The sequence below is a fragment of the Natator depressus genome, chromosome 3 (assembly GCF_965152275.1).
Source record: "Natator depressus isolate rNatDep1 chromosome 3, rNatDep2.hap1, whole genome shotgun sequence".
NCBI classification, from domain to species: Eukaryota; Metazoa; Chordata; order Testudines; family Cheloniidae; genus Natator; species Natator depressus.
In genome coordinates, this window is record NC_134236.1 from 63,523,723 (window position 1) to 63,537,647 (window position 13,925).

Sequence of the window (13,925 nt, forward strand, 5' to 3'; positions counted from 1 at the left end):
ACGACTCCAAGTTTGTGTCATTCCAAACACACAGACACAACCTCATCTTTCCCACCTCTGATTTTGCACTACATTTTCAACTCTCACTCAGCTCCCTTAAGGTTCATCTCGCAGCAAAATCAGCTTTGCTCACCCATTAATGCGTAGATTCTTTAAGGGCATTCGGAATCTCTTCCTGCATGTGATACCACCCGCTCCCGCCTGGGACTTTAACCTAGTTCTCAGGGCTTTGACTAGACATTCCTCTGAGTCCAGGGCAACTTGTTCTCTCTTACACCTGTCAATGAAGACAGCATTTTTAATTGCCATCACCTCAGCTAGGCACATAGGAGAAATAGTGGCCCTGGTGGCACATTCATCATTCAGCCTTTTTTTTTTTTTTTTTAAGACAAAGTAACTAACTCTAAGGCCATAGCCCTACTTTCTCTGCACTTTCCATATGAATCAACAGATTCAATTCCCTGTTTTTTCCCAAAACCACATTTTGACAACTGAGAGATAATTGTGCATATGCTAGATATTAGAAGGACATTAGCATTCTACTTGGACAGGACTAAGGACTTCAGGAAATCCCCTAAACTCTTCCTTTTGTCCACTGAAAGATCCAAAAACTCTGTGATATCGTCTCAAAGACTATCCAGATGGGTCTCTAGCTGCATTAATCACTTATCAAGGGTGCAACTTGCTTCTGTCCAGAGTCCATACGCACTCCACGAGGTCAGTTTCTACCTCAATCACATTCCGTAGGAATACCCCATCTCAGCAATCTATAGAGCAATGACTTGGGCCTCTGCCCATACTTTCGCAGAACATTATGCGATCACTGAAGATTTGGCCGCTGACACCATCTTCGACTCCACAGTACTCTCTGTCGTAAAAGACTTCATTCCGAAGTCCCAGCCTCCAGTGGTGGGTACTGTTCGGGAGTCACCTACAGCGGAGCTCCCATAGGGACACTACTCGAAGAAGAGGAAGTTGCTCACCTTGTGCAGTAACGATGGTTCTTCAAGATGTGTGTCCCTATGGGTGCTCCACAACCCGCCCTCCTCCACTCTACTTCGGAGTTCTCTATAGGGCTCTGCGGTAGAGAAGGAAGTGAGGGGGGTTCATCCATGCAGTGCTAAATAGCCTTGAGGCAGACCACGAGGGAGGAAGGGTACTTGCGTGGGGTCAACGGGACAGTGCTACCAAAAATCGCTGATTAGAGGCGCAGGGGCACACATACACATACAGTGGAGCACCATAGGGGGACACATATCGAAGAACCATCATTACTGCACAAGGTGAGTAACTTCCTCTTATAAATGCTGGAGGCAAAGCAGGGTTTGGGGTGGAGGCTGACAGCTCACGACCTCCCATGTAATAACCTCGCTACCCCCTGCTGGGTCTGACCCCCAGTTTGAGAACCCCTGTGCTAGAGGGAAAGAAATGCGGAGAAAAAAAGACAGGAGATTCTCTGAGACAGGGAAGGGGAAAGGAAATGGAGAGAGGAGGATGGGGAAGGAAGAGAAACCAATAAAAATAGGAGAGGTGCATCCTTTTTTTACTGCTTAGTGAATATGACAAAGCTCTGAACAAATAATGACTAAAGTCAGTGGGAGTTGAGCACCTAAATCTCTTAAGTGCCTCTGAAAATTTTAGGCTAGAGTCAACAAAAATTAAAAATAGGATTCCTTCCCCCCTCCCCCCCCCCCCAGCTTTATCATGTATAAATGCCCGAGAGGCTGTTTATCTAGTTTTTAGGAGTTAAATTTTCAAAGGCTCCTTAGACATACCGGTGATAACAATTTTTACCTTTTTAAGACATCTGTCTCTGGGAGTTTCTAGCATCCCTTCCACCTGCCAGCAATGGGGACTTTGGTTCAACAGTAACTGTTAAGTCTCTCTGATACGTTGTCAAGGCTGAATCGTCACTCCAACTGCAGAAGGTAGGGGCCTGCAAGGATTCTAAAAATTAATACGTGCCACTCCAGGCTTGAATTAATCTCCCAAGGTTACAGCTTTTCTCTGACTTTTGCTTGGTAAATGCTGCCAACACCCAAATGCAAAAAAACCCCCTTTGAACCCAGGAAGGAGTACTTGGAGATTCCTCCGTGTGGGGTACCCTCAAGCCCTTTCACACCCCCCCTCCAGGGAAGAGCTGAGAAAGAAAACAAAGGAAATTAGCTATGGCTATCAGCTAATCAAACAACATGCACAAATCTCTTAGGACACCAAAAATCCAATCCTGTTCTTAAAAAGGTAAATTTTATTAAAAACAAAAAGGGAAAAAATACATCTGGAACTCAGACTTTTGATAGATTTTAAAATAGCAATTCCAAAAACCAAGCACCCAAAATAGCTTTCTTGGGGGTTCAGCTTAAAGGTTACAAGCAAACAAAAGCATCTGGGGTTAGCACAGGGGAGATCCACAAGCCAAAATAAAAGAAAACCCTAATCGCGTCTTTTTAGACATTCCCTAATTTTACTTACATATCTGAGGCTCCTGATAAGTAGGTTCAAGGTATGAATTGATAATCTATAATCATACCTGGCTTAAAGCAGGTTACAACATTACTGCTCTGTGTCCCTGCAGCCCAGAGAACAACAGACAAAGGGAAAGTTTCTTTCCCAAATTTAAAAGTTCTAGCCTTCCCATTGGCTCTTTTGGTCAAGTGCCCATTCCATTTCTTTTACCTGTGGGCTTGTTAACCCTTTACAGATAAAACAAGCAGAGAACAGACAACAAGGGATTTTACAGCTGACTGGGTGTTCATAAACAGGGGTTTCCACGCCCCCCTCCCCCTCCCATTTATCACATATGTGAAGTCCTGTGGTACCAATAGGTGTTGTGGTACCGAATGATGCTGCAGCACCAATATATGTTGCGGTACCAAGTGGGGTAGTGGCACTGAACTGGGTTGCCATTGCCAGCCAGTGCCACATTCTCCTAGAAAGGAGAAATCCTCAGAGTTCTCCTCCAGATCCTCTAAGACAAGGCGCTCTAGTTCCCCTTCCAGGGATTCTCCCTCAAAAAGACCTCTGTCTCTGGCCAGATCTATAACCTTGGAGATACCTTCCTCAAGGCTTGGTACGATAGCACTAAGAGGCTCCTCTGATGCAGGTGAGGTGAGAAAACACCGCAGTGCTCAAGGTAAACAGGGCTCTGGGAAGAATCTGGTGCTGTTGGCTGGGGTGTCACTAAGCACAGATTGGTACCATTGCACCTGACTCTAGTCTCCATCATGGTACTGTGTATGCCTCCAGCCTCTTCAGTGCCATCTACAAAGTACCCTAAGCCTCTGGTACAGTCAGAAAAGGACAAACACCCGATACCACAACCCTGTTCAATGCCATTATCCCACTTGGTACTGCAACATCTATCAGTGCTGCAGCACAATTCAGTACCCCAGGATTTTAGGTACCAAAAAGACTTAACAGTGACTGCTGAACCAAAGTCTCTGCTGCTAGCAATTACCAAGCACCTTTCAGTACTAAGAATCTTTGGTCTCCAGTTCCTTTTACATCCCCAGTACCGTCGCCTCCCTTTTCTGTGGGAGCTCCTCCATTAGAAGAAGAGAATGGTGACTATGAACTTCCCTCCTTCTTCCATTTCATTGCAGGATTCTCGGATGCACCCTTACGCTAACCCTCTCCCCTGAAAGGGTAGAGAAGATGTTCTGGGGCCTCATGACTTCTGATGGGAGCAACCCTGGATGCCACTCCCTCCCCCATGTGGACCTCTGGCCATATTGGGATCCCTGGCCAGCTTATCCACCATTTTCTAGGGCCCCGACCCTATCCCATCAGGATAATATAGCGTTCCAAGCTTCTCCTCCCGAGGAACAGGAGACCAGGGTAGACACAGAAGCCCCGCCTCAAACCACAATCTCATTTTCTTTGCCGAATGAGACTCTGATGCCTCTTCCTCCACCATCAATGGTTGATGATTTTCAGCAGTTCCAGGACCTCGTTAAGCAGGTGGCAGACTCTCTGCAGATACCCCCTGAGGAGGTCAGAGAATCCCAACACAAGCTGTTGGACATTCTGCACTCTGTGATACCCTCTAGAGTTGCCCTCCCCATTAATGAGTCTCTGCTGGAACCATTTAGCAAACCTTGGCTACAATGACACCTACTTGTAAAGGGCTGACAATAAATATTATGTCCCCATTATGACTCTGAATTCTTCTTCTCTCACCCACTTCCCAATTCTCTGGTTACTGACACAGTGAACAAGGAAGGCAAACAACTCTGTTAAAAATCCACCCCCTCCAACAGAGATTGTGAATTATCAAGTGCTGATAGCTAAGTACAACTTCACCAACTACACAAAGTTTGGGTGTTTCATTGAACACCTTCCTCCAGATAAAAGGGAACAATTCCAGGTCACTGTTGCTGAGGGACAGTTAGTGGCAAGAAGATGGTTGCAGGCAGCTCTCAATGCTACAGACACTGCAGCCTGTTTCATTTCTACAGTGGTGATGGTGCATAGGACTTCCTGGCTACAATTGTCTGGCTTCCACAAAGTCCAGAATATGGTAGAGGATTTCCCATTTGATGAACTGAAGTTTTTTGCAGAGAACCTTGACAAATCATTACATACTCTTAAAGATTCCGGGACCACTTTTCACTCATTAGGCACCTACGCTCTTGCAAACAAATGGAAGGTCAGCAGATTGCAAACAGCTGAAAGATCCCACCCTATGCAATTCTCTGGACTCCAGAGACCCACGGAATTTCCCAGGAAGGAGGCACAGGTTCAAGAGAAAGAGACCTTAGAAACCCATCTGATGAGGCTTCACAACAGGTTTCGTCATCGAAATGACACTTTTGATGGGACAGTTGAGGGTTCGAATTCCCCTCTCATTAACCTTCCAGCTACATTGTTTTGCCCACCTTCACCCATTTGGAAACTGACTCTCCCATTTACAGCAGGCATGGGAATATATCATCTTGAACAAATGGGTGCTGGAAGCAATATCAGGCTACACCACTGACTTTCCCTCCCTCTCTCCTCCTTGTTCTCCTTTCCTGCCCCTCTTCAGGGACTCCTCTCACAAGTTCCTAGTAAGGCAGAAAATAAACACTCTGGTTAGGAGCAATAGAACCAGTACCCGCTCAACGCAGGGAAAAGGATTTCTATTTGAACTGTTTCCTCATACCAAAGAAGAGCAGCAAGTGGAGACCAATCTTAGATCTGAGACTCCTAAACAAATTTGTGAGATCCACAAAATTCAGGATGGTGACCCTGGAAGCTATAATTGCCTCTCTAGATTCAAGAGATTGGTTTTCTGCCTTCAACCTCTAGAATATGTACTTCTATATAGTGATACACCCACCTCACAAGAGATTCCTCTCATTTGTGGTAGGCCAGGATCTTTTCCAGTATCTGGTGCTCCCCTGGCCTCTACTCAGCTCCAAGAATGTTGTAGAACAGTGTTTCTCAACATTTTTGATACCGGCGACTGGCTTGCTGTCATCCTAAACTGTCATGGACTGTTTGAGAGGGGAAAAAAATGAACGGTGTTTCACTGGTATTTCTTGCTCTTTTTTTCAATATTGCCAGATATTTCTTTTTTTGTATTATCTGCATGTAAGGCATTTTTCTTTCTTTCTTACCAACACAGGACCAATACTCCAGTTCTGTTTTTGTTAAAATAAAGTCCAGTTCAATCAATTATGTGATATGAAAATGTTAATTTGATTTTTAAACATTGTTTCAAATGAAGGGTACCAATAATTTTGTCTGCAATTGTATACCTCATTTTAAAATAGATAATTCAATTGATTCAGTTTTAAAACAATAATAATAATAATAATCAGATGGATTCGCTCCCATACTGCTAATGAGATTCTTGTGCCTATCTTGTAGACACAAGTCTTTCAATCCGGGGATGAATGTTTGACAAGGACGCTCGGAGCATCTTTCCAATGCTCAGCTGATTGCGGTTTTTTGTTTTCATTGCAGTCATTGCTGAAAATCCAATTTCACAGAGGTATGTGGAATGGAACACGAGCAAAGTTTTGACAGCAAGTTCACTGAGTTGTGGTTATTCACTTCTGACTGTGATCCAGAAAACAGGTAGAGTAACTTCATGAAACTGTAACTTCGGACCCTCATCACTTGACAGTTCCAACAACTTGTCCTCCAATGATGGTGAAAGAGAAGTCTCAGTTCCTAGAGAGGAGAATTGCTCATGAACCCCTTTGCTTTCCTTTCCGTGGATCAGAGTCTGATAGGAAATAGTCCTTGAACTTTTGGATAACTGATTTTAGAAGGGATACAATTATTTCACATAGGAGAAGCAGATCCACATCTTTACTGTCATCAATAGCCAGAAATGCAAGAGATGGGAACATGTCATAACAGTCGTGCCTGACTCTCTCTTTCCAGACTTGAGCTTTATTTTTTAAAGGCTGTGATCTTGATAGCCAATACAAAGACACTCAATATACTTCCATGCATAGAGAGATTGAACTGATTAAAGTGAGCAAATATATCTGCCAAATATGCAAGTTTGGCGAGCCATTGTAAATCCTGAAAGTATACTGTCAGAGGGTACTCTTTTGAGACAGAAAGGCTTCAAGTTCACACACTCGGTTTAATATTTTGCCATGGGATAACCACTGCACTTCATCGTGTAATAGTAAGCGATGGTGTTTGGACCCCATTTCTTCACACATTGCAGCAAAGATGCGAGAAGTAGTCCATTTGCTTTCACAAAATTCACAATTTTAACAACTATACCAAGGACATCATTAAGCTCTGGAGATCATTTCTTGGCTGCCAAGACCTCTTGATGAATAAAGCAGTGTGTTGCTTGAGCAACTGGTGCAACTTCCATCACTCTTGCTACTACCCCTGAATGTCTGTCTATCATTGTGGCTGCTCCATCCATGCAAATTCCAACACAGTGGTCCCACTCAAGTCCGTGTCCTGTCACATAGTTGTTTAGGACCCAGAACATTTCTGCACCCTGTATGTTTTGTGGCAGTTCTTCACAGCAGGGTTCTTCACATGAAACGCCTTCATAGGCATAACGCACATAAACAATAGGAAATGCTGCATTAGAAATGTCCACTGACTCCTCCAAATGAATTGCAAACCAGCTTGACTCCCACACCATTTCTATCAACTGAGCTTTGAAATCTTCTGCAATATCAGTGATTTGATGCGAGACGTTATCATTTGACAGTGGAATGCAGCTTGTTTTTTTGGCAGCTGCATCACCCAAGACTTTGTGACAGGCATCTATTACTGAATGCAGGATTAGCTCTTCACCACCTGTAAATGGTGATTTGCATTTAGCTATGTGTAGGGCCATCAGATATGATGTTTTTAACAAATCTTCATTAAACGTTACTGCAGTGTGCAATACTTTCTTTTGCCCCTTCACTTCTTGTTTCCACTGGAAGAATTCCACTGGCTTTTCTTTTAAATGTGAATGTTTGGTTCTTTTTCGAGTGCTTGCTCATCTCCGTTCCATTGTAGGTGTGTGTACTCACCACATGCACCAGTTCTGGAAGTTTTTCCCTCAGTGGTATCCATAGGGGACCGCTCGGTGCCCTCTGGAGTGGCGCCTGTATGGCATGGTATAAGGGATGTTGCCAGCTCCCCCTACCCTCATTTCCTTATTACCACCAGTGACGGTGCTGGAACATCATCTTGCTTCGACAAGCTTCCTCCTTCTCAGTCTGATACAAAATTTTCCCTGTAAATAGTAAAAGTTATTCGTATCCCTTAGTGTAGTTAGTTAGTTAGTCCCGGATGGGACTTAGCCTAGGAACGGGCCATGCCCCGATCCTCAGGCTTCAAATCCTGAGATGGCTGTAAAAAAAACTATTCCCATCAGCGATCCTCATAGGAGCTGTCTGAGATGCCTGGGCAAAACCCATATCAGTGACATCCACCTCGAGGCATCGCAGCTCCCCGGTGTCTGGAATGCCCTGGCAGATCGCCTCAGCAGGTGGTTCTTCTCTCCCCATGAGTGGTCACTCCACCCGGAGGTCATCCAGGTACTCTTCTGATGGTGGGGAGCTCCCTGAGTGGAGGAACTCAGTCTCCGATGCCTTCCATCTGTCGTGGGAAAGGGATCTAATGTACGCATTCCCGCCGATTCCGCTGGTCAGCAGGGTCCTAGCAAACGTCAAAAGAGACAAGGCAAGAGTCATCGTGATCGCCCCTACGTGGCCTCACCAGCACTGGTTTGGCACGCTCATGGACCTGGCCTTGGTTCCCCCATGGCCACTGTCCGGATCTTCTCGCAAGACCACGGTCTGCTCCTGCACCTGCTCTTCCCTCCTTCCACCTCATGGCTTGGTTGCTGAGTGGCTGAACCCGGAGGAAAGGGCCTGCTCCAGCCAGGTACAACAGGTCCTCTTGCAAAGCAGAAAGCCCTCCACCAAAGCGACTTACCTGGCAAAGTGGAGGCAGCTCTCCTGCTGGGCGGAGGAGTGTGTGCAGTCACCTGTGCAGTCCATCCTCAACTACCTGCTCCATCTTAAGTAGCAAGGCCTTGCACTTGCCTCTATCAAGGTGCACTTGGCAGCCATAGCAGTTTTCCATTCCCAGGTCCAAGGCAAATTGGTGTTCTCACATGACATGTCCATCCGGTTCCTGAAAGGACTAGAGCGGCTCTTCCCACCTGTTTGGGACCTGATTCCACAATGGGACCTCAACCTCTTCCTCTTGAGGCTCACAGGGCCTCCCTTTGAGCCACTGGCCTCCTGCTCCTCGTCTCCTCTGTCATGGAAGGTAGCTTTTCTTGTAGCCATTACCTTGGTGAGGCGAGTCTCCAAGATTAAAGCCCTCACTTCGGAGCCCCCATACAGTTTTCTGCAATGACAAGGTCTAGCTGCAACCCCACCCAGCGTTTCGGCCTAAGGTGGTGTCTCACTTTCATGTTAACCAGAATATCTTTCTCTAGGTTCTCTGTCCAAAGCCGCACTCAACTGCAGAGGAGAGGTGGCTGCACACCTTGGATGTCCAGCGCACCAAGGCCTTCCGCAAGTGGACCCAACTCTTTATTGTGACCGTGGACAGGATGAAAGGCCTACCAGTGTCTTTGCAGAGGATCTCTAACTGGATCACATCGTGCATCCAAATCTGTTATGAGTTGGCACTGACAGAACCACCACCTATAATAAAGGCCCACTCGACCAGGACACAAGTGTCCTCGGCGGCCTTCCTAGCACATGTCCCTATCCAGGACATCTGCAGGGCTGCTACGTGGTCATCAGTACGCACATTCACGACACATTATGCCATTACCTAGCAAGACAGAGATGACACTGGATTCAGCAGAGCTGTGTTGCAATTGACGTGTTCGTGAACTCCTACTCGCCTCCGGTGGCACTACTTGGGAGTTACCTATGGACTGGACATGAGCAAGCACTCAAAGAAGAAAAGACTGTTACCTGTTTCGTAACCGGTGTTCTTCGGGATATGTTTCTCATGTCCATTCCATGACCTGCCTTCCTTCCCCGCTATCGGAGTTTCCAGCAAGAAGGAACTGAGGGTGGGGGGAGCCAGCAGTTCCACCATACGGGCACCACTGCAGAGGGCGCCAGAGTCGGTTCCCTACAGATACTGCTGAGAGAGAAACGTCTGGCACCGGTGCATGTGATGAGCACACACACCTACAATGAACAACACATCTTGAAGAACACCAGTTAAGAAACCTGTAATTGTCTTTTTTAATTGTCATTTTTGAAGGTTTCTTAGCATCATTTGCTTAGAGTTGTGCCACACACAACACAGAGTTTTCAGACGTTCTACATCCTCACTTGCAACAAATCCATACTTAATGTAAGACAAGTCGTATTTTTGATCGAAGGACGAACATTTCCTTTTCTTTTCTCACCCTTCTTCCTTATGTTTGGAGTCACTCACATCTCTGTTTTTCTGAACTTTTGTTAGTCCCAAAAAATCAATTCAGAGATAACTGCTTTGACCGTGACATTGTCTGGTTTAGCTAAGTAAAAGTTTTTTACGAGAACTTAACTTTCGCTCACTGTGTCAGTGTCAGATTCAGGACACTCATAATTTGTCAGACCACTCTGTTTATTAGCAAAGTGCCTTGCTAATGCACCCAGATGTGAGCCCCTTTCTGAGGCCCAAGATAACTTATGTTAAATTGGTTTGGCTTAGCTGTATAAATAAGAGACAAAAGAAAGCAGAAACTGACAAATATACATACATATCTTATTTGCGAACTAACGTTTACCAATCTCCTAGCTCAGTAGGCGCTCTAAGTTAATTAATTTGAGGACCCATTGTCTCACACTCCTTAATGTTTCTCTTCCTGACAACTATATTTCAACAAACCCTTCAAGTAGCATTTCTTTAATGAATTATAATTTCAATATAATTCATTCTACTTTCACAACTGCTAACTACTTCCTTCCAACAAATGCATGCAAATGTGCTTTGCATATCAGCATGATGGCAATCAATGTCAATGCAGTTGGTTTGTTTATTTGTTAATGTTCAGAAATAATTGAATGTAGTGATGTGAAATGCAAGCACAAAAAACCCTTTGCATTTTAAATATTAATATTCTATGTTGGGAAAATCTCAGGAACTGGCAAGGAGGCTGCCATGAATTGGTGCCTGTCCCAGATCGGTCATTGAGAAACACTGTTCTAGAAGGTCCTGTCAGTAGTGGCTGCTTACCTGTGTTGTCAGGCTATTGTGGAATAGTTTGTGTTGTCAGGCTATTCCCCTACCTTGACGGTTGGCTACTCGGGTCAATCCTACCAAGAGGTGTTATCTGCCACAAGATCAACGATTCCTCTGTTTTTGGAACTGGGCCTTCAGCTGAACATAAAAAAATCCATGCTAACTCCTGTTCAGAACATACAATTCATTGAGGCCTTCTTGGATTCCCTGACATCCAGGGCATCTTTCCCGATGGACAGGTTCTGGACATTATCGAGACTTTTGTCAAAAGCGATTCAGGACAGCTCCCAGACCTCAATAAAAAACTACCTTCAGCTTCTGGATCACATAGCAGCTTGCACTTTTGTAATAGAGCATGCCGGGTTACACCTCCCCTATTTCCAGGGGTGGCTCAGAACAATTTATTCGCCAAACAGACACACTCTAGACAAGAAAGTGTCTGTTCCCTAGCAGGTAAAACATTCCCAAGACTGGTGGAAGATTGAGCATAATGTAGGGGCAAGGGTCCCCTTCTTCCAACCAGTACCGACAGTAACCATGACCACAGATGCCTTTCTGTTAGGATCGGGTACATCTCGGTACTCTGACAGCACAGAGCAGGTGCTCACCCCAAGACACCACCCTCCATATCAGCTTTCTAGAGCTCAGAGCAGTCAGAAATGCCTGTCTTCATTTCCTTCTTTTCATCAGACTCAGATCCATCAAAGTCATGACAGACAGCATGGCTTTCATGTTTTATATCAGTTGCCAAGGAAGGGCAAGATCCCGTTTCCTCGGCGCTGAGGCAATAAAATTGTGGAATTGGTTCATAAAGTATCACATAAGGATCTCAGTGTATCTACCTGGCATACAGAATGTCACAACCAACAAGCTCAGCATGTACTTCTCCGAAGACTGAGTGGGATTTCAATCCCCAGGTTCTGGTCAGAATCTTTTGGAGTTCAGGGTTTCCAGAAGTAGACCTAGAAACAAAAAATGTCATTTTACTCAAGGGGGGAGAGGGGGTTTAGCTTACAATTCCCTGGGAGATGCCTTCCTCCAGCCTTGGACGAAGATAAACAAGATTAAATAAGACAACTCCAGAATCATTCTAATTACCCCAACATGGTTGAGGGAAGTATGATTCCCTTATCTGTTGCATCTAGCTCTTTTTCCCTCCGACAGATCTCCCAGTCTTCCTCAGCTCCTGTCCCAGGACACCTGTAGTCTGACATATCCCAACTTTGGCAATCTTCACCTATAAGATCTGGTACCTCAATGGTTTGTGGAGCTAGAGTCATCTTGCTCTGCTGAATTACAACACGTTCTATTAACTAGTTGAAAATTTTCCGCCAGAACTATTTACCTTCAAAAAGTGAACAAGATTTGGCCACCGGTTTGAACTGTACAATGCTGATACCAAATCTGCCCTGCTTCCGCTTGTCCTGGAGTACCTGCTATAGCTTAAGAAATCAGGACAGTCCCTTAATTCCATCAAGGTTTATCTGGCAGCCCTAACAGCCTTTCATACTACTATCAAAGGGTTTTCTTTATTTTCTCACCCCATAACCACAAGGTTCACGAAAGACCCGGGGAGTCTCTTCCCAGAGATAAGTTTCTGCTCTTATCTGGGATCTGAACTTGGGTCTCAAAAGCCTCACAACCTTCTCTTCCCCCCTCCCTCCTGCCCCCCCCCTTGAATCAATGGCCACCTGCTCCTTCTTAAATTTATCTAGGAAAATAGCCTTTCTAGTGGCGCCTTAATGGCAGATCCTCCCCTTTCACAATGTTCTACAAGAATGAGGTGTCTTTTTACAACCATCTCCCGGGTTTCTTCCTAAAGCAACTTCCGAATTACAACTGAATCAGATCATATACCTGCAAGTTTTCTTTCCAAAATCGCATACTTCCAACCTGGAGCTTGTTCTCCATACACTAGATGTCAGGGGGGTATTATCCTTCTATCTGAATAGAACTAAACCATTTTGTAAATCCAATAGACTGTTTCAAGCAGGCAGGTCAAAGTGCCCTGAGCTCAATCCACCAGATCATGCAGTGTCTTATGCTGAATAGATGTGTAAATATTTCAAAACTGGCTTTCCCATCATACCTGGGAAGGTACTTAAACTAAATCTTATTCAGCGCTCTTCATAATGTTTCATCATTTGCAAACAGTTACTGCTCAACAAGATATGTGAATCAACTTTTTTTAAGCTGAAACCTCTGCATGAATTTAAACAAATCAGTTGTCTGGTGGACGTGAGAAGCTGGCATCCCTCCCACCCCAGAATTTGCATTTAATCTTGGAATTTGAACATGCATGCACACTCATGTTGTAATTACCACACCCAGGTGTTCTCAGTCGGTTTCTTCCCTATAAAAGTGCTAAAGGAGAAATGCAGGGATGTTATCTTAAAAACAAACCAACAAAAAAACCTTGCTGATGTATTTGGATGCCAGTGAAGAAACAATTTCTGCACAAAAAAATCCTATACAGTATATCCAGATTACACATCTTAACAATTGTGATTTCAAAGTAGTTTTGGATTTGATTTATGTTTATAGCCCTTCCTGCCAACCTTTTTTTTTTTTAACAGAATTTTTTCTATACTTTTTTTAATTGGCAGGCAGTTTTAGTTTTGTGTTTTGGACATCCATAGGTTCACTCTCAAGAGACAGGAGCCAAACTGCAGAGGAGGCAGCAGTGTTGATATTGGCAGTTGACAAGGGGCCACACAGGAAAAACTGGGACTTGACGTGTTGGTGGAGATGGAAATTTTGGTTTTGAACTTACATAGGCTACAGTTTTATTCCAGGGAATGGGACCTGGAAACTTGGATAAGTTTGGCGGAATATATGGGGAGAATGCAACAGAGGTGGTTATGGTAGACATGAGATGGGAAACGCAGCAGGAAGTCAGAAACTGCTGTTCTCTCTGGAAGGTATTAAACTTCATACAAAATAATTAGGCAGTAACTTTGTCACAGTTCTCTGTCCAATGGTCACTGGAATTTATTTACTGAGAGTGTCTGTTGACTATCTGATGTCTCTTCAGTGATCCTACTCCAGCTCTTGGTAGGTTGTCATAGAATCATAGAAGATTAGGGTTGGAAGAGACCTCAGAAGGTCATCTAGTCCCACCCTGTGCTCAAAGCAGGACCAACCCCAACTAAGTCCACACCCTAACTTTCAGTTTTAAGTGTGCAAGTGGGTTCAGCTGAGAGCCCAAGAACTGCCTGGGTGTAGAATCTGGACTACCTTCTGAATCCCTTGAGGTTGTTCTT

General features: G+C 44.7%; 1 protein-coding gene across 2 annotated transcripts in view; it reads left to right on the forward strand.

Moving 5' to 3' along the window:
* The window catches only part of TTK (TTK protein kinase), a 103,301-nt gene that overhangs the window by 65,574 nt on the left and 23,802 nt on the right, over positions 1-13,925 (forward strand). The gene's annotated exons all lie outside the window — the stretch shown is intronic.